The sequence below is a fragment of the Lampetra fluviatilis genome, chromosome 24 (genome assembly GCF_964198595.1).
Source record: "Lampetra fluviatilis chromosome 24, kcLamFluv1.1, whole genome shotgun sequence".
Taxonomy (NCBI): domain Eukaryota; kingdom Metazoa; phylum Chordata; class Hyperoartia; order Petromyzontiformes; family Petromyzontidae; genus Lampetra; species Lampetra fluviatilis.
In genome coordinates this window covers 12,784,869-12,803,610 of record NC_136298.1, presented here as the reverse complement: position 1 = coordinate 12,803,610, position 18,742 = coordinate 12,784,869, and the positions used below count along the sequence as shown (strand labels likewise).

The window sequence follows — 18,742 nt, the reverse complement described above, 5'->3', positions numbered from 1 at the left end:
CTCACGAACCCCGGGTGCGCTGGCGCGGGGGACTCGGCCTGGGGATCGACCGATTCGCTTGCCTGGCGATTGACAAAGCAAGGTGATTTTGGGTCGCGAGTCGTGATCTGAGAATAAATGTTTTAATGTCGTCTCATTTGTCCTTTTATCCCATTTTTTCATATTTTTGTCCCGTTCGTACATCATTGTTTGTTCCATAAGCCAAAATCGTGAGTCTGTCCTTTTCATAAATTGTCAATTATCAATTGTCATGCACGCATGATTCAATGCGTGTATCGTGAGAGGCAAATAATCGGTTTTAACCGATGACCCGATGCATCGTTCCATGCCTAACGGGCACAAAAGAAATATGGATTGAAAACACCGCTGCTACCACACACAGTTCAGTGCCTGCAGTTATGCATCATGGGAAGAACTAGTTTAAGTACACCGCAACTGGAAATGTTTAGAGAGGCTAAATAAAACATGAAAAGCACAACGTATAAATGAATACTAATTACTGAACATTTTATATATCTAAATCTGCACACGCTTCTTTTTATAATCCCTTCGCAAAACATTTAGACCACGCATTGCGTGCGTAAACACGACCACAACAAGTGGCGTGCACACAGCATACGCAGTGTAGACACTCAAACATTGTGCTCGAGGCAAAGCAGCTCAGGCGAACACGCCCAAGCGTGAACAGGCCCAGACCACCAACTCGCTCCACGTGAGAATGCGGCTCAAACACGGTCGACTACTCAGGGTTACCATCCCCGAGGTGACAAAGCAACCGGGACATATCTCGCGGTAGCAGCAAGCGGGGGAGAACTTCATGCGAACGCGTCATCTTCTTGAGTGCTGTGAAATTACTCAATCGACAACAAAAAGAAAGCGCAGGGCTGTAGTGCTCGCACCAAGCCCGGCTCTCGTGGCGGACGATGCCAATCGGCGTCCCGGGGAAGACGACTGACAGATTTCCTGGGACAGCCACCTCGAAAAGAGGACGTCCTGGGAAATCCAGGGCAGGTGGCGACACTCGTGGCCACCCAGAGTGGAACCCAGGACGTCCGCGGCGCTGGATAAGCCCTCTGACACCCGAGCCGAGTGCTGTGCTGTTCACCCCCAAAATGTATTTTCTGGTACACAAAGAGCACCAAGTGTCCAACTTCCTGCGCTCGTGTTATGTAATGCAATGTTGCAATTGCTAATGTTTGCATCGTGGAGTCACACGATCATTGTAAGTCATGCGGGACACGTGGGCAGTGTTTTGAAACGATCGATGCGTGCCAATGGGCAGTCTGAGTGCGCGGTGAAGCGAGATTCCAACCCAGGTTTTTTTACAGGGCCTTAGCAGCCACTATAAAACAGACAAGAGGCTTGCGTTGAGAGCCAGGGTCAGCTGGGGTCAGGGAGCAGCCCAAGATGGGATTGCTGCTTTGTACCGGGCCTTCAGAATCATCCAGGCTGACCTTTTGTGCAAGCGAATGTCTTTAATTTCCCATCTTGGTTGAGGTAAGTTTGTGCAACAAAAAAAACCATAACAAGAAAAACGTTCAAAAACACGTGCATGAATTTGCAGAAGGAGAAATGCTTCTTGCTCTTGAAATTAAAATGAACTTCACAAAGGAAGTTGGTGCTTCCGCAGATTTTTACGAGCCCTGATCAGAGGGCCCAATTAAGCCACAGCTCTCGGGCCCATACACAGCTGCTCCGCTCAGGGCAGGCCCCCTTTCCTGTGGAGACATTTCTCCATCTACGTTTTATTTTATGGGCGCCGCAGTTCTCCCTTAAAGGCCTTAAAAAGACCTTTCACTCGGTGAATTCTTTGAGCAGACCTCACGTTGGGAGCAACGTTTATTGTCGTACAGTCAACATGGTGCTCCCACGCAGGCCCGAGTTAGACGTGAAATATGCAACGTGCAAGATGTGGATTGAAAGGCAAAGTCTGTATTTTGTTACTTAAGCTAGTATTTTCCCATGTTAAATAAGCCCATCACACTATAAAAATTACAATTATTGAATACGCTTCTTTAAATGGCTCGTGAAAAAAGAAACATTTTATCACGCATGTATTTCACGGACAATTCACTTCGCGCTCTCTGTTGTGGCCACGTCTTATTATGACACTTTGGGCTGTGGGCTAGCGGACGGCAACTGTGTCTTTTTTTTAAAAGCCAGCACGCTGAACAAAGTGAAAACCATTTACTGAAGAGCAGGCTCAAGCCATCAAATCGCTCAACTCAAGAGCCCGGTTTGAATCACAATAATGCGGCTGCCCAGATTTGAACCAGGATGTCAGCGGTGTGCGTGACAAACGCGACTTCCACGTGTCTCCTCCGCGGGCGGCACGAATCCCCCAGCCCGGCCCCGAGGACCGGCTCGCTCTGGGGCTCACGCCTCCTCGCACGGAGCGCAGCAGCAGCAGCGGCAGCTGCAGACACTGCTGCTGCTGCCGCCGAGTCAACGCGACCATCGCGGCGCTTCCCACGCTTTAAAGGGACGTTATTGATGGGCCACCTTGGCCCAGAGTCACTAACTCTGAACGCGACCTCGCAGCCCCCAACACGCCCCTGAGATGGACATTTATACTCTTTAGCCGCGGTGTCAGAAAATATCCTGTGTGTGCGTGCTAATTTTAAAGCCGAGGCTGTTGTGTCTTCCCTTTTATGGGACCACTTCTTGGGGAACATGGAGTGTCCAATGCCCCACGCAGTAAAGTGAAGTTGCTTTGGGAACATAACGTGCTGTTTTACTTCACTGACACAATTAAAACATATGCGAAAAATAAACTATTCTGTTCAACTAATTTGAAAAAGATACAAACACAAAACTTACAAATTAATGCAATAGAACGCTTCGTTGAAAGAAAGTGAAAGTCTCAGATGAGCGATTAATTTCTGTTTATGCCACGTGGTGGGACACCCTGCAGTAGCGGCACCAGATTAAATTTCTGGAGCTAGATACAGCCCCGACAACGACCCCATCAAAACCACCAATCAAGGCCACAGAGCCTTAGCAAAGCGGCATAACAACACGACAGCAACACGGTTATTTCTTCCTTGCATTTCTACAGCGCTAAACTCATAAGCAGTTACATTTAGGCACTGACGAATCTGGTCAAAGGTGGCAATGCCAGCAAAGCAACCGACTCGCAATCAGTGCCAAGCGTTCAAATGCCCGTTGAACGTGGACTCTTCCCATCACTCCTCCTTCTCAATATAAAATGAGGGCCAATTTGTGCGAAGTTATCAGTGGTCATTCTATCGGTAGACTAGTCCCTGCACCGGGGATGTGGAGTCTTCACCGTTGGTTTAGGGCTGCTCATGGAGATGAGTTCTGCTGTGTTGTTCAAGCACCTTCTGGCACGTCTCTCAACAAAAACAAAGACCCCCCGTGTAGCCTGAACAGACTTTTGGGGCAGGTGCTGTTAGCCAGCACCTATGTAGGCCGGCAAAGAACACGTGGGGGTGGGTGTCCAGCACTGCTCCTGGCCGCCTTTGTCTCCCCAGTGGCGGTGTTTACACACCAGATACTAATTTGAGGCTGAGTCGACCAAGGGGAGGCCCAGGACCAGTTCAGAAAACCGTCACTGGAGTCGGTGGTCGTGAGCGGAAATCGAACTCAGGTCGCTGGGTTTGTAGCGCAGCTACGCGACCGCTCTCTCAACGCACACGCTAAACGTGGGCACACGCACAACGAACGCACGGGCACAGAGATGCGGCTTTCACCAGCCGGACCCACGTTGGAAAGCATCTGAAATCAATGCACTGTACTGTAGTGCACAATGCGGAAAATAGCTCCGTAAGAAAAGGAAAAAAAGCGCTCTTATTTTGGCCGCTGGGTTGTTTAACGCGAGATTACATTTCTCCAGAGCGGACACGCGCCTCGCTCGCCCCCGGTGCACGGTGACCACGCGGTGCGTGCCGTGACGACCCCGGCCAGCCACGTCCGCCCGCAGTCTCCACGCTGCCCACTTCCATCTTGAGAGCTCCCGGCCAGCAAGGGATCGGCACTCGCTCTGGCTGCACTTGTCTCCCTTGGTTTCTGAGTCCCCTTCATGTAAAAGGAAGTAAACGAGGACAATGTTGCATTTGTGTCGGTCTGTTTTTGTGATGCATTATTTTGAGATTGTCATTTTCATTATTATTCATTTAGCAAAATATTTAACTTGGATAATCTCTTGCGATGGAACATCTTGTTTCCAAGGGCGTCCATGGTATTTTTCTTTACTTTCTATTTTGCAATTTTACTGTGATTGTGGTGTCGGAATCAAGTCTGGAAAAAGAACTCTCACATCACAAAGTGGTTGAGAATGGTCCGCAGAAGGAGATGTCATAGAACTGCTTCTGAGATTCCTTCGAGCGATTGTTCCTATCCACACGCTCAGAAGTGCAGCTTCCCACTTTCCCTGCTACGCACATACGTAGGTTGAACTCCTTTCGCACCGTACATAGCCAACCGTGCTAATCGGAGGTGGCCGAGAGCGGAAATCGAACCGCTGCGCCACGCTCGCGCGAGCACAATCACACGGAGGCCATGCCTCAGAAAAGGGAACGATTACAACTGACAAAAACAAGGCTGCCATTCTCAGTGGCAGGGGAGGTGTTTCCTCGAATTTTAGAAGCTTTGATGCTTTCACTGAAACTCAACAGCATAAGACCCAGAGTAACGTACGTGCAGAGTCAAAAAAGACTTCGTGATTTCCGACTCAATCGTCTCCTGAATCGGTGGTTGAGACTCCTTAGAACAACAGCTGTTGAATTTCTCACAAAGGGGTACTCGTTTTAGCAACCCCGGTGGCATGATGGGCTAAGCCAATCCCCCATGAGCATTGTAACTCACGACCTTATTCGAGCCAGTGACCATCACCGATAGCTCATATTATGCTCAAGTCATCTCCATTACGGTAATTATGCTCCAACGCTGCGGGGACCTCAGTTAGCCCAGGCCACCCTGGCAAAAGAGTTCACACGCTGCGTCTCCGTTGGTTTAGTTCCTCTCTAGGTTGAATAAAGGATACAAACAAACACAACACCCCAGCTCCTGCCTCGTGTGCATGGGTGGCGGCACGCACACGTCAACTATCCATGAGCACAGCCGAATGCATGATTCCTTGGGGCTGCCAGAACTCTACTGTAGTGTCACGAATATATAATTAAAAAAATCTAGATTTTTTTTTAAAGATAAGACACATTTTCAAAACAATACTGAGATTTTGGTCGTTACAAGAAGATCGTGGCATGAATTTTATGGACCGAGATTTTATCGTTCAGACGTCCAGCGGGCAAGCGCATGCAGCCCATAACAGATGCAGTACAAAGCAACGTGTGGGCCGCTAAACATGCATCTCGCTGCAAGCCGGCCGAGGAGTGCTTCCCCGTGGGAGTAACATGCCACTGAAAGGGAGAAAGTGGCGCACTTGCCGGCTTTCCCACTCACTTCCCAAGTGCGGTAGGACGCATCGCTGCGGCCGTAGCAGTCATGTGGGCCAACCGCCGGCGACCGAAGGGTAAAAGAAAGATGCAGCCGAATGTTTGAGCAGTGTTGGAATTATGCAATACACATCGGTGCCTCTACATAGTTGGAGACTGCAAGCTCAGCACAACCCGTGTGTGCTTCAGGAAGCGCAGCTCAAACACAAACACACCGATGGGACAAGTAACGACGAACAAACCAGACATTCAACATTTCAGCGCAGCAACAGGAGAAGTGCTCCATCAAGGGTTAAATAACCAGCTGGGCATGGGACTAACGCTATTCCTCAACTGCAGACAGACGAACAGATATCTAGATGACCTTTAAAACCAGGTAAAGCCCACTGAGAGCAGCAGCCTCTTACTCAAGGAAGACGCTTGTTTCATTAAGCATGGCGGCGTAGACCAGCGGTGGCAAAACCGGCCGCTCGCGAGCCACACGCACCTCCCGGGCGGTTCAAGAGTGCAGCTTGATAGAAAAACCCAAAAAAACTTCGCTGGAGCCAGCATCGTGTTTTGTTCGCTCCGCTTTAATCGCAGCACGCACACCCCGCCGTCGAATCCGGCAGGCGAGCGCGCAGGGCGCCCGGCAGCCAGGCAGTCACGCTGCCGAGGAATGATAATTGGCAAAGGTATGGTGGGGCTATTTCAGGCCACGACCACAGTGCGTCCACACTGCTTTGTGGGCGTCCAGACTTGGCGCGGGCCCGATGGCCCCTTGCGACTCTCAGCGCGTTGCCCTGGATCAAGCGGGGGGCTCGGAGTCCGGCAGTCTCGACTGTCACTCACGGACACCATACGGAAATATGCCGAGCGCCGCTCCGTCTGTGACCCGCACAGGAAGCGAACGAGAGCAGCGGCTCGAGCAAAAGTGAGAGGGCAGCCTGCGTCACCTGCTGTCTTCGCTCAGCCGCTGTCTTCGGTTTGGTCTTTTGGCTTTCAGTCTGCCCACCGCAGAGCAGCCTCGAGGTGACTTGGCTTGTCAGTAGCTCTGTTACCAGCCATGTGTTTATAGCGATAATATAGTGCTCACATTGCCAGCTGTCACGACCTCTAAATTGTCACCAAAATAGACGGCCCCCCTGTTCGTGTGCAATGTGTTTACCAGCAAATGGAACGTCACTGCACCGCTGGAATTTTGATTAATCGCTACAGCAGGAGTAAAGAAAACAATCCACATTACGCGTTTCAGATATCTTCATAGAAAACAAATATGTAACGTCTACGAGGCGCTCTTTGTAGTTTTATTTAGAATGTCGGTGGTGAATCTGAAAGCTTGGACACAAATCTAATTTCAAGAAACACTGTGTACTTGCGCTATTGTGCCCAGGCCGCGTCGAACATGCTCGCCGGAGCGTGTACGGCATACGCAAGTACACCTTGGCGCTTCGACTATGCACCCATTCATCGAACAAACTAAATTCTCACGCGTGCGATAGATGCGTCGAACGGTGTGTCCGAAAACTTGTGATTTTCGTCGCATGCCATTTATTCAGAAGAATACAAAAATTACCGAATCAAATTAACGCCTCGGATAGTGATAATTCATACAAACATTGTATAATAAAGGTTAATTAATGCCTGCCTAGTATAACACAACCTGGGGCAGCCAAACAACCTAATTCGTGGCCCTCTTGGCGTGCACTTGAGGATGTGCAGATGAGGTGAGAGCAGGAGAGTAAAAACGTCGTCTCGGCCACGCCGTCGCAAGCGGCGTTCAAGTTGTGAGCCAAGTCCCCCAGGGGCTGAGTGTTCTTGACGAAGAAACCTGCAGAAAATGCGACTACTTTTAGCCGCACATCAATGTCTGAAACGATGCCGAAGAATTCATTCGATGAAAGTATATTCCGTGAAAATATACTTTACACGAACCTCAAAATAAGTCGGCGCGGCTATCTTTTACAATACCATCCTCAGAACGCTCGGACCGTCCGTCACGAGCACCGTACACGTGCCAACGCGGTACGGCCAACACGGCGTCCGAGAGCACGCGAAAGGGAATCTCTGAAAGGCGTCCCACGTTGGTGTGATCGGGGCGTCTCGCGCCGCACGACGGCCTGTCCCCGCACCGCGGCACCGGCGGTCCGCCAGGCCTCTGTGTAACCAGCACGCGCCCCACACGCGGCCACAACAACACGCGACCTGTTTCTACAGCTGCCCTGTGATCCCACGGCCTCCTCCTCCTCGCAGGCTCCCTCTCCCCTGCTCTCCCCCTCCGCTCCCCACGCTTCCCTTGATGCCCAGCAATGGGAGTACTTTCTGGATGGAGCCCTGCTGTAGCCTCTCTGTGTTTTTTCAGTTGGCGCACATGTCACCTTTTGTTATCGCTCCAGTTTTTCGTGTTCGTTCCCCCCCTCCCACCCCCTCTTTGTTTCCACTTCAGTAATCTGGCCGTGTTCTGCCGCTGCTGCTGCTGCGGCGGCGGCTCTCTCTAAGTTTGCAGCGCTGGTAAAAATCCCACATCTATTGTCCCGCCTCTGCCTTTGAGCGCAACGTAGGGTGTGGAGTCAATGGTGCTCGTTTTACGAAGGCAACTCGACCGCGGGCGGGGGACCACCGCCGAGTGTTTTTTGGGCTCCGGCACAAACGGCGGTTCCGGCTTTTATGGGGCTTGTGTAGAATGCCCTCCCTCGTCCAGTTGGCCTCCCACTCTGGGGCTGTGTGTGTGTGGGGCAGGCTTCGCGGAGTAGCTGCCGACTAACGAGGTCATATTCGCAGCAACTGCAGGCCACCCATAGAGCACGGGTGGATATCTACGCAACCTGTGTAACGTGTATAGCAGTCTGCCCAAGAAAAAATAAAGACGTGGGTATGTTTGATGCGTGCGATTTTGCCACGGACACCACCAACTGTAAAAAAAAATCGTGAAGAAAGCTTCAGCTTTCTCTCCCGGTGAGTTGGTTAGAGTTCAAAGTCAGAAGTTTGCGAGTTCAATAAAGGGTCACGGGGTCAGCCACGGCCCAGTGTCCCTCCAGGGTGATTAACATGGCTCACAATGTGTAACTCTTTGTGGTAAGACATCAACATGCTTGTGTTACGCATTGACTGGCCACTTCCAAACAATTAGCATCTTCTCCAAGTTGGTCGCCCATCACAGTGCTAACCGGACTCAGGCTTGCTTGGCTTGCGAAATCTGATGTGCATCGGGTGATACGGTCATAGGCAAAGTGTAGCATCGATGTACAGTAATACCCCGGTTTATATCGGGGATGCGTTTCTGAAAAGTGTGACGGCAAATATTGAAACGGCGTCAATCGAAGTGATTTACAGGGCAGGTGGTGGAGGCGAAGGCTGAGAGGCGACGGATACGAGGGAGGACGGACGGTGCTGTCAGCGATGTGAGTGGGGGTTGAGGCTACGCAAATTCACGCGTGGCAGAATTATAAATAAAAAAAAACAATTTACTGTATTGGTACCAAATATCTCTTCACAACAGCTTGGCCTGTGGGGGGTCTGTGGCGACTTGCTAAATGCTTTTCCACCGCACGCGCGATGGGAACTGATCTCCCAAACGAGCATTAGGCAAATGTCTTTATGACGATGTGGCCCCAAGAAAAATGTAAGCGCAATACGTGGTGTATCACGAAAAAGGAAGTTAAAATAAACACAGGGACCGAAGAGTAAAACAGCTGGGCGCAAACGGGAAACGCGAGGGCACCCGTCGTCACGTTGCACAAGACACTCACGACCCCTGCTGAGGAACTCGGATGGATCACAAGGCCACAGTGTTGCGGTGTGGAATCTGGAGGAGGGGCCTGCACAGATCTGAAACTTAACTGGGGTCAAAATCTCTTCAAGGATCCCCCCCCCCCTTCCCCCCCATCGCAGTGGTGTTATCACTTCACGAACAACTCTGAGTTGTATTTGTACATTACCACTCCAGCTCTTTGGGTTACTTAATCATCTACTGGTGGTCCTACGGCAGCATTTGCCTGGCTCCTATAGGCCACGCGGGGTCAAAGGGCAACTGTCATAGTGCTGCCCTCTGAGTGACCCTGCTGGTGGGGGTGGGCAGGGAACATTATCTGGCAAGTCAGCCGGGCTATTCATGAAGGCTTTGCTTTCAGTTGGACCCCGAGTGTCTATGCGGCGAGGAGGCTTCAATTACACTTTGATTGTCACTCAAAATCAAAGCCTTTCCGTGACCTATCCAGCGTTGGTATGGTTGAACTCGACTGGCTGTCCCGAGCCGCTGATGTACATTCCACATGACCATGGTGGGGACCGGCCCCCCCTTAAGAGAACTTGTGCCGACTCCGACCCGGGCTGTGACCACCCTCGCCCGGGAGGGATGTTGGACATGCTGCCTCGGATTTATGTTTTATTTTAAATTAAATCACAAATAACATAAAACTCTCAAAGGGCAAACGCAAACAGTGTCCACGTCATTCCTGAGCACTGGACAATAATTGCCTTGGGGGGTAGAAAAAAAAATCAATGATGATAAAATGTAAAAGTGAAAAACAAAGCCGCACTCAAGCAACAAACTCATGGTCACAAAAATCCCAACAATTATCTGTGAAACCGGAACCTGCCACTCATCAACTCTCACCATCATTCCCGAAGCAGAGTTTAACCAATGTGCAGGCGCCACACATTTTCAACCCGACGGACACCCCTCCCAAATTGCTGACCTGGATGTGAACCCTTGCCCTCGTGCCTGCGGGCCCGCCACTCTCTCAGGGGAGCCACTAAACGAGGGCTACCCAGCCGCAGCTACTGCCACCCCAGACACGCACAAATACGGCGGCATCGACACGAAGCGGATGCGACATCTCTGTTTCAACGTGAGCAGGAAAATCGGCGGCTGGGTGCGGTCACGGTCCAGCAGGCACGTCCCTCACGGCCAGAGTGAGTGGCCCAGGTGAGTGGCCCAGGTGAGTGGCCCAGGTGAGTGGCCCAGAGTCAGTGGCCCAGGTGAGTGGCCCAGGTGAGTGGCCCAGGTGAGTGGTCCAGAGTCAGTGGCCCAGAGTCAGTGGCCCAGGGTCAGTGGCCCACCTCGGTCTCTGTGGTGAAGAATTCACCAACTTGTGGACGCTATAGAGACGCATGAAGATCGACACCCTCAGAAATCCGATAATTCGCCACGATTTGGGGGGAGGGATTTTATTGAAGGGTTTGTTATATTTTTCAAATCTGGTTTTTACCGGCATGTTTGTATTGCTCGTCAGTTTGTTGTCTTGTTCAACAGCTTTGTTCACCCTGTTAGCGTACACCTAACATTTAAATATCGTTTGTGCAAACCTGCAAAAACCCGCACTCCAACAACACGCGGCTTGGGAGCAACCCCCGAGTCCGTTGGAAAAAAACTCTAAAACCTGCGCCGATTTGTTGGAGTGGCATCGCGGTCCATGAGCAAGTTCCCTCCGTCTCACCGCGGAATCACGAAGTTCACGTCGCGAACGCCTCGACGAAGGCAGCAACAAAGAGAACGCGTTTCATGACTTGGTTGTCATCAACAACTTGTCACTTTTGTGCTCGTAGAGCCACGATCCCCACGCGGTCCCGAGTCACTTCTGTTGGAACGCGAGCACGAAAAAAGACACCCGACTGCCGTTTGTCAGGAAGACATGAACTCTATCTCAGGAAAGCCTCCAGGGGTTCAAAGTTCAACAGTGTGTACGACAATAAAACAAAACGCACTTCAACGGCAGCGCCAGCCGCTCTCACGCCACACTTCACCCGTCCACTAAAACCGTCGGCCGATGCTGCAACAACTCAAGACCTCGAGGAAACAAGCTGGCGAAGCCAATCTTCTTGCGAGCCTCTGCTCCGTTGGCCCCTTCGGCAGAAGCGTTGCGTAGGCACTGCGCCTCAGAGAATGAGCTGGGGACGGTGGTTATACTCTGGAGATATTTCACACGAGACAATTCGCTGGTGGCTCACAGCGCTGCAGAAACCATGAAGGGTTTCCCAATGTAAACCAAGACACGCACACTGGCGGACACAATTCCCATTCGGCTTATGCTTAATATTCTCAATATTTATGTCGCCATTATCTATTTAATTTGCCACGAACATGTGAACTGTTTTCTGGACAGCAATGGTGGGATTGTGACCGAAGAATTGGTTCTTTCATTGTGCCTGACATGTCACATGCCATCACCTACAGCCTGGTTTTAGGCCACAAACTCAGAAAGTCATCACATTTTGGACCATTACACGGTAGACAGCAGCGGTGCAAAGAGACAAATGTTTACGAATTTCTTCACTAGGAATCATTCGCACAGAGGAATATTCTCATACATTACAGAAAGTGTGGGATGGAAGTGGTTGATGAGGATTTGTGTTTAAAACGGAGCATGTGTGTGTTTACTGCCGTAAGGTCACACCAATTACTTGCGTATGCTCAAATTAGTTTGAATTTCTCTTGCGCGGTACAATGCCGCGACCAGGGCCACTGATACCCGTTTACAAAAGAGCATCCACTGGATCGCGCGGGCCGTGGAAATGTCGTCTCCTCCCTGAGCCGTGTGCGTAGGGCGCACGGCTCCAACGTTGGTAGGACGTCGTCACAACGCCAGAGCGTGTGCAGTGGCGAGATATGAAAGCAATTCGTTCATTTCCTTCTACGAAACCCCAATAACTCATTTTCTATTCCAGTTTCTGTGCATGGTTTTTCGTGTTGAATTTTACTTGATGAACAGAATTCGATTTTTGCACATCTCACTGTCCTTGCCGTGCAGAGTTGGAGACAAGTCACGTGACACGATATTTACCAATGTGGTTGCACATGACAGTCAGAACTTCCCTGCCAGGTTTCACTAAAAAATTTAACCTGCCGGGATTCAAAAGTTTAGTTATTAAGGGGATCGGAAACAACGACACAAGGGACCATCATCAATCACTTTATTTTGCTCTCTCTATTCAACATCTCTCCCATGTACGAGTCTATTCATCCTGCACCTCCTCCATCTCTACCGCGCCTCTCCATTTTTCTTCCCGTTCCTATTCATCTGCACTCACTCCTCTCTCCTGCAGACGTCAATTGAAGTCACGTTATGAAAAAAAAACAAGGTCATTTAAACAATACTAAGTTAAGCTCAACTGGAAGAAAAAAATATCCCACATCATGTTGGCTGCTGGTCGGTTTTGCAAGAAACAAAGATTCGGACATTTATCCCACTTTGCAGGAGTATAAAATTGAGAAAACCCTTTAAGACAAAATGCGCATTTAACAATTACACAATGCAGAAAGATTTAGTTTTACCGATTATAGCATCAAAACAAGCAAATTGTACCCTAGCTTAATGGACAATGTACTACGCGAAGGCCTAGTTTAGTAGTTTTTGTAATATATTAAGTGGTGTATTAATTTTGTTGTTGTGAGCTTGCCAAGTTAATTTTGCTTTTTGTTTTGTTTTGATCAGAAGAGAGGCATGGCCGTGGCTGTGAGTGCACGTGGACCGCCACAGACAGACACTATCGCAACCCGCAGTGACTAACGCGGGCCCAACAGCTCCGATAAGGGCTCATATTAAAAACACGTTTAATCTGCACTTTGTTGGTTTTTTTTATCAATTTTTTAAGGACCTACAACCGATAATGCATTGTTTTTGAGGTTTATCGTGCCTTATCGGGCTTTTATAATTTATGATGAATTTTTGTGGGGCGCCCGAGTGTGGCCACGTGTCCAAGCCGATGGAGACAGCACCCGCCAGTGTGACCAGGGCTCAAGGGGCAACTGCTGTGTCTGTGTGCAGCTGTCTTCACTGTGTTCACGCAGGCGACATCGCGCGGGCCACTCGGCTCTTTGTACGAGTTACAGGTCTAGGGCAACCAAAACAATAACTGGAATGACACAGACCATTTCCACTGTGTCAAGGGGGCTCTGTGGTGAATCGCAGCCACTTTGACAACTTGGTCTTTTGGCACGGGCGCATTACGGCGGTTTTAAACAACAACAAAATATATTTTACCGGAAAAGGCCCACTAAGCTCTTTAGCTCTTTTTTCAGAAGCGAACTGGCCACGAATGAAAGCTCAACCAAGTGGCTTGTCGCCATGTGGATATTGATGGCGGCCAAATACTCTAAACGCGCGTTTCTAAACGAGGAGTGATAAACTGGAGGACTCGGAGAAAAATCTGCACAACCACGGGGAGAACATACAAACTCCAAAAATAAAGGCGTCAGGGTCGGGATTTAACTCACGACCTCTTGCATACCAGGCGAGTTAGTTAGCGGGTCGGCGATACGTGTATGGCTCTCGTGTCCCTTTTCCCCTGGCCCCGCGCTGGCTTTGGGTAGGTGATGTGGAAACCCACTGGTTTCTTTCTGGCAAGATTAAGAAAAAATAGCAGTGGACGCCACATTGCACGTCAGGTCCTCGAGAGAGCAGCTACTGTCATCTCCATCCCCCCTACACGCATCTCACTCAGCAGTCAGCAACCAGTAACCAGTCTGCCGTGAATGACTGAAATTCCGCATCCACTCGGCCCAGAATTAGCACGTGTAGGGCCTTGTTAAGGACAGTGAAACTCAATTCCTCATAAAGAGTGGAGAAAAAAAAATTGAATAAACATTTCGGTTCACAAAATCCACGCACATCAAATCAGCGCTTGGACGTGTGTGGCAGTTACACTAATTTAACGTTTTCTCAAATAACACACGTCGGGCTTTGTAAAACTCCCATGTTTTTTCTGTCTTCCTTTTCTTTGGCGCTTTTTTTTCTTCTTCGACATCCGGAGTTTAGTGCGGGGCAGACCGGGTAAAGTGGCTCAGTGGCGCTTACACAGCCACGGAGCTGTGAGGACAGCGCAGCCAGACGAGTCTGGGAAACCAGACAGTGGGCGCTCAGAGGCACGCACACAAAGACAAAGGTCCCCCGTATAGCCTTTACAGACTGTTGGGGCAAGTGCTGTTTGCGAGCAGCACCTATGAAGGCCGGCATGGCACACAAAGGGGTGGGTGGCCAACACAACGCCCGGCCGCCTTTGTCTCCCGAGTGGCAATGTTTACACACCGCACCAAGTACTAATTTGAGGCTGAGTTGACCTAGGGGATTCACATTTCACACACATAAATATAAAACAACAACGACTGCTGTTCCCCATTAAGTGGCGGTGACGTCGTCACGGCGTTTGTGCCATGCTAGGTGCACTTTGAGGCCACGTGAAGTGTCTAAGGTGTCACGTGTTGAATGACTGAGATGGCTGGCAGATGCACCACCTGTGCTCCCCACTGTGACGAGAGGCACCCATCCGCAGCTACAAGGACACTGACGCCGCGCAGGCAAGCTCGCTCGTGCGCACGAGAAGGTGTGTACACCTACAGGGCTCGCCTCACCGTCACACGCAGAGAGGCGCGCACGCGCGGGCACGCGCACCCCGGACGCACGCCGAGGCGCGCACACACGTACGTGTGCAGGAGCAGCGGACACACTCGCAGGAACACGCAGGCATGCGGCGCCTGCAACGCTGCTGTGTTTTGTCATCTTATCAGTCAGCTGCACCAGAGAGTCTTGCACGCATCATCTGCACCCAGCCGCAAGCCCACGCCGGCTTAAGTGTTTTGCCGCAGGTTCAAGGTCCACCGCCATAATACGCGAGTCACCGTGTTATGCACAGTGCGGTGACATTTTATCACAACCTGCTCCCCCATGAGCAATGGGAGAGGTGAGAGGTCGCGAAGGCCCCTCTGCCGCCCCCACAAACCGGAACCGCCTCCCCCCGGGAGTCGTCCGTACTGGCGACTCGCGGCCCCTGTTGGAGTAAAAGCTCAATGCTTTCCCCTCCCGCTCCGACTGACCATCTCTCTCCCGCTCCGTGATTGGACAACAATCACGCCTGATTGTAAAACTCCTTTAAAGGAGGAGAATATAGAGGAAGTGTGTAAAACAACACTTGGCTTGGACATATTTTCCGGTAAAAGACGATGAATGCGTCACCCGATGCAAACTGATATTGCACAACCCCAGCGCTGCCACACGCACCGACGCGCCAACAGCGGAACGGACTTTGGCACTGAGAAATTCAAACCTTAAGATAAACCACAAGACGAGACCGCACAAAACAACAAAATGTCAACTCAACGCACGATCAGAAACCGTAACCTCGGTGCCATTTAGCAGCTGAGATGAGCACGTTCAGATTGAACGTGCGTCACCCAAATACTCATTTCTGCAGCCAATGTGGCCACCCTTCCAATGGCACCTTGATGAGTGACTCGGAGACATCTACACTATCGCTAGGCGCACCGGAAAGTCTCGAGCAACGGGTTGCATAGATGACTGCGTGACGGATATGGCTGCAGAAATAATGGACTTTGTGGACGACTGGATGTCCTCGTCGCACAACGAGGCTGTACGCGTGAATGTTTACAGCTCATGGCTGACTGGAGCCACTTGTGAGAGGCACTTGCCCTCCAGCTGGGCTGCCACGCCTGGGGTTGTTGAATTCTGCGGCAGACCGGGAAAGTTTTGTGAAATATTGCCTAAAATCAGCTCCGGCGGATGTCGTTTAATACATTGTAATCTTTTAATCTATCTTAATGCACTTTGTTATCAATGTATAATATCAAGAAAGCCCAAAAAGGGTCTAGTGAAGAATGGTTACCGTTATTTGAGAAGTACTTTTTTACGCTCCCGCATTTTAAATATAAATATTGACACCGGACACAACATGTCTGGGGGGTTGCTTCTATCTTTCTGGAGCGTCTTATAATCCGAAGAATACGGAATATTATCGCAGACATTGAAAATAGAATACAGGGATAATCGGTGGGGTCACGCCCTATACTTTTCACTTGAACGGTAAGCACCCACAGACACAGACTGCTTCAATGTTTAGACTCGCAGCCCTCGTCTGCTGACCTCTAAGGGGCCGTGCTGGTTGAGTGTAGAACTAGAGACACCCCAAGTGATGGTGAATTCACCCTGTTCGTCACTATAATGAGTCCTCTGGACTTACAGCAATCTCTGAGATTACTGGGACTGTCTCAAATTTAAAGTGGGTTGACTGTCGTTTAAAACCTAAGCCAATAATCCTGTATTCATAGAATTCTCCAATATGAAGGAGCAATTGAGGGAATGTGCAAACAAGGTGCCTATAAATAAGCAGTACAGCAAGTAGGTCACTGACCTGGAGGAGAAGTGTTATTCCTCAAATGTGTGGGTTTCCTCGGGATAACAAACAAGCAAAGGGATTGATCAAACACTGCAAGGCAGCACTGAAGAAGTCTTAAGAAACCCAGAGAGGGGCTGTCCTGACAGAGAAAAATAACTTGTAAAAAATATTCTAATAATGTGCCCAGCCATTAAAAAAATCTCACAATCTCACTCGACAGAATTATGGGTGGAAAATACCCAGCGCTTGAGGGGGTTTTTCGTTTTTCTTGGTTGCACTGCGCCTGCGCGTGCAGGCAGCGGATATTCCGCACGCGCTACGCCTCAAGCGCGCAAGAGATGGAGCGAGCGATGGAGCGAGCGAGCGAGCGAGCGATGGAGCGAGCGATCGAGCGAGCGATGGAGCGAGCGAGCGAGCGATGGAGCGAGCGCTATTATTAAACTCGTCAAGCCGGGCCAAGGCTGATCGCGAGCGACACGCGCACCCAGCGGAGCACCGCGGGGCGCGTCCCACCACAGCCGAGGCCGGGCTGCCGCCACTGTGCCGCACTTCCACATTCCTCGCGAGTCGGCGCGAGCCACCGGCGGCCTCGCGATCTCACGGCCCGGGCTCCCCGGGCCCCCCTTGCGTGCGGGGCCCGGGCGTGCGGGGGGGGGGGGCCGCTCATCGGCGTCAATCGTGGCAGAGGCCGAGCTCGTCTGAGAAACCATGATTTCACTTATTTAGCGAGGAAAGCCTCGCTGAGTACCGTGACCCTTTCTCAGGAGAGTCCTGCCAAGTATTTGGCTGTAGGGGGCGAGTAATTGCGCGGGCACAGACTCGAGGCAGAGGAGGCAGAGGTGGCCGCGGCCCTCGTGGGCACACGCGGCCCCCAGGCACACGCGGGCACGCTCACAAAGGCGGCGTCTAGAGAGAGGGAACGAGGATTGCCGCGCTTTGATTAGTCTCCGATGCGGCCATGCAGAGCTCTCTCTCTCTCCATAGCGCTGTGCTACGAGGAAAATCCATTAAAAGTCACGGGCTGCCAAAATTTTTTTATTACCGTATCCCTTGTTTGTACAGCATTGGGTTCCATTTAAATATTAACTCCGCCGGCTAATATCTGACCGAGTAGAACATTTTCGTGAGGTGATTTATCTCCAACAAGTTCATGTTCTTTTCATGGGCAGTTTTTTTGTATTTCTATTCGTTTCCTAGAGTTCTGGGAAAAAACCCACTGGGACGGAGCGGAGTTAATTGCTTCCTCTTTAGCACAAGCTGAAGCCGATTCCCAGAGGTGCCTCTCCACCACCGTGGGTCCTCGCCACTTTGGAGGCAGCCCAAACGCTACAACAAAGCGCCCTCACGGCCAGTACACTCTCACAAACGTGGCTTTCCTCACGAAAGCAACGTTTTCATCGTTTTCTTAAATTAACTTCGCATATAATACCGTCGCCCGTAGACCTATATCCAACAATGGATAACTATGAGTTCAAAAATTTGATTCACAACGTACAGGATGTCAAATGTGACCAATGTTTATATCCATTACATATCCTGTTCAGACTGTTGCACTGTGGAAGAGTAGGCCAAACACCCTCTAGAGGGAGCTCTATGGAGACGATTCCGCCGGCAGCGATAGCAGGGCTACACCTTTACCTTGAGCCGCACCAGGCCTGTTGGGGCCTGCGCTGCTCACGAACCAAGTTCAGTGCAACGCACGGAGGGACGGTGTGGCCCGACTCACGGTCGTCTCTCCGCTGGCAGCGCTGCCGTTCACACTCCGCACCAAGAAGTCTCCGAGACGGAGTCACCGAGACGGAGTCACCGAGACGGAGTCACCGAGACGGAGTCTCCGAGACGGAGTCACCGAGACGGAGTCACCGAGACGGAGTCACCGAGACGAAGTCACCGAGACGGAGTCACCGAGACGGAGTCTCCGAGACGGAGTCTCCGAGACGGAGTCACCGAGACGGAGTCTCCGAGACGGAGTCACCGAGACGGAGTCTCCGAGACGGAGTCACCGAGACGGAGTCTCCGAGACGGAGTCACCGAGACGGAGTCACCGAGACGGAGTCACCGAGACGGAGTCTCCGAGACGGAGTCTCCGAGACGAAGTCACCGAGACGGAGTCACCGAGACGGAGTCTCCGAGACGGAGTCTCCGAGACGGAGTCACCGAGACGGAGTCACCGAGACGGAGTCTCCGAGACGGAGTCACCGAGACGGAGTCTCCGAGAC

At 51.0% G+C, this 18,742-nt stretch overlaps 1 protein-coding gene across 1 annotated transcript in view; it reads right to left on the bottom strand.

Moving 5' to 3' along the window:
* Window positions 1–18,742, bottom strand: part of LOC144941182 (mitogen-activated protein kinase kinase kinase 1-like) — an 89,912-nt gene that overhangs the window by 48,158 nt on the left and 23,012 nt on the right.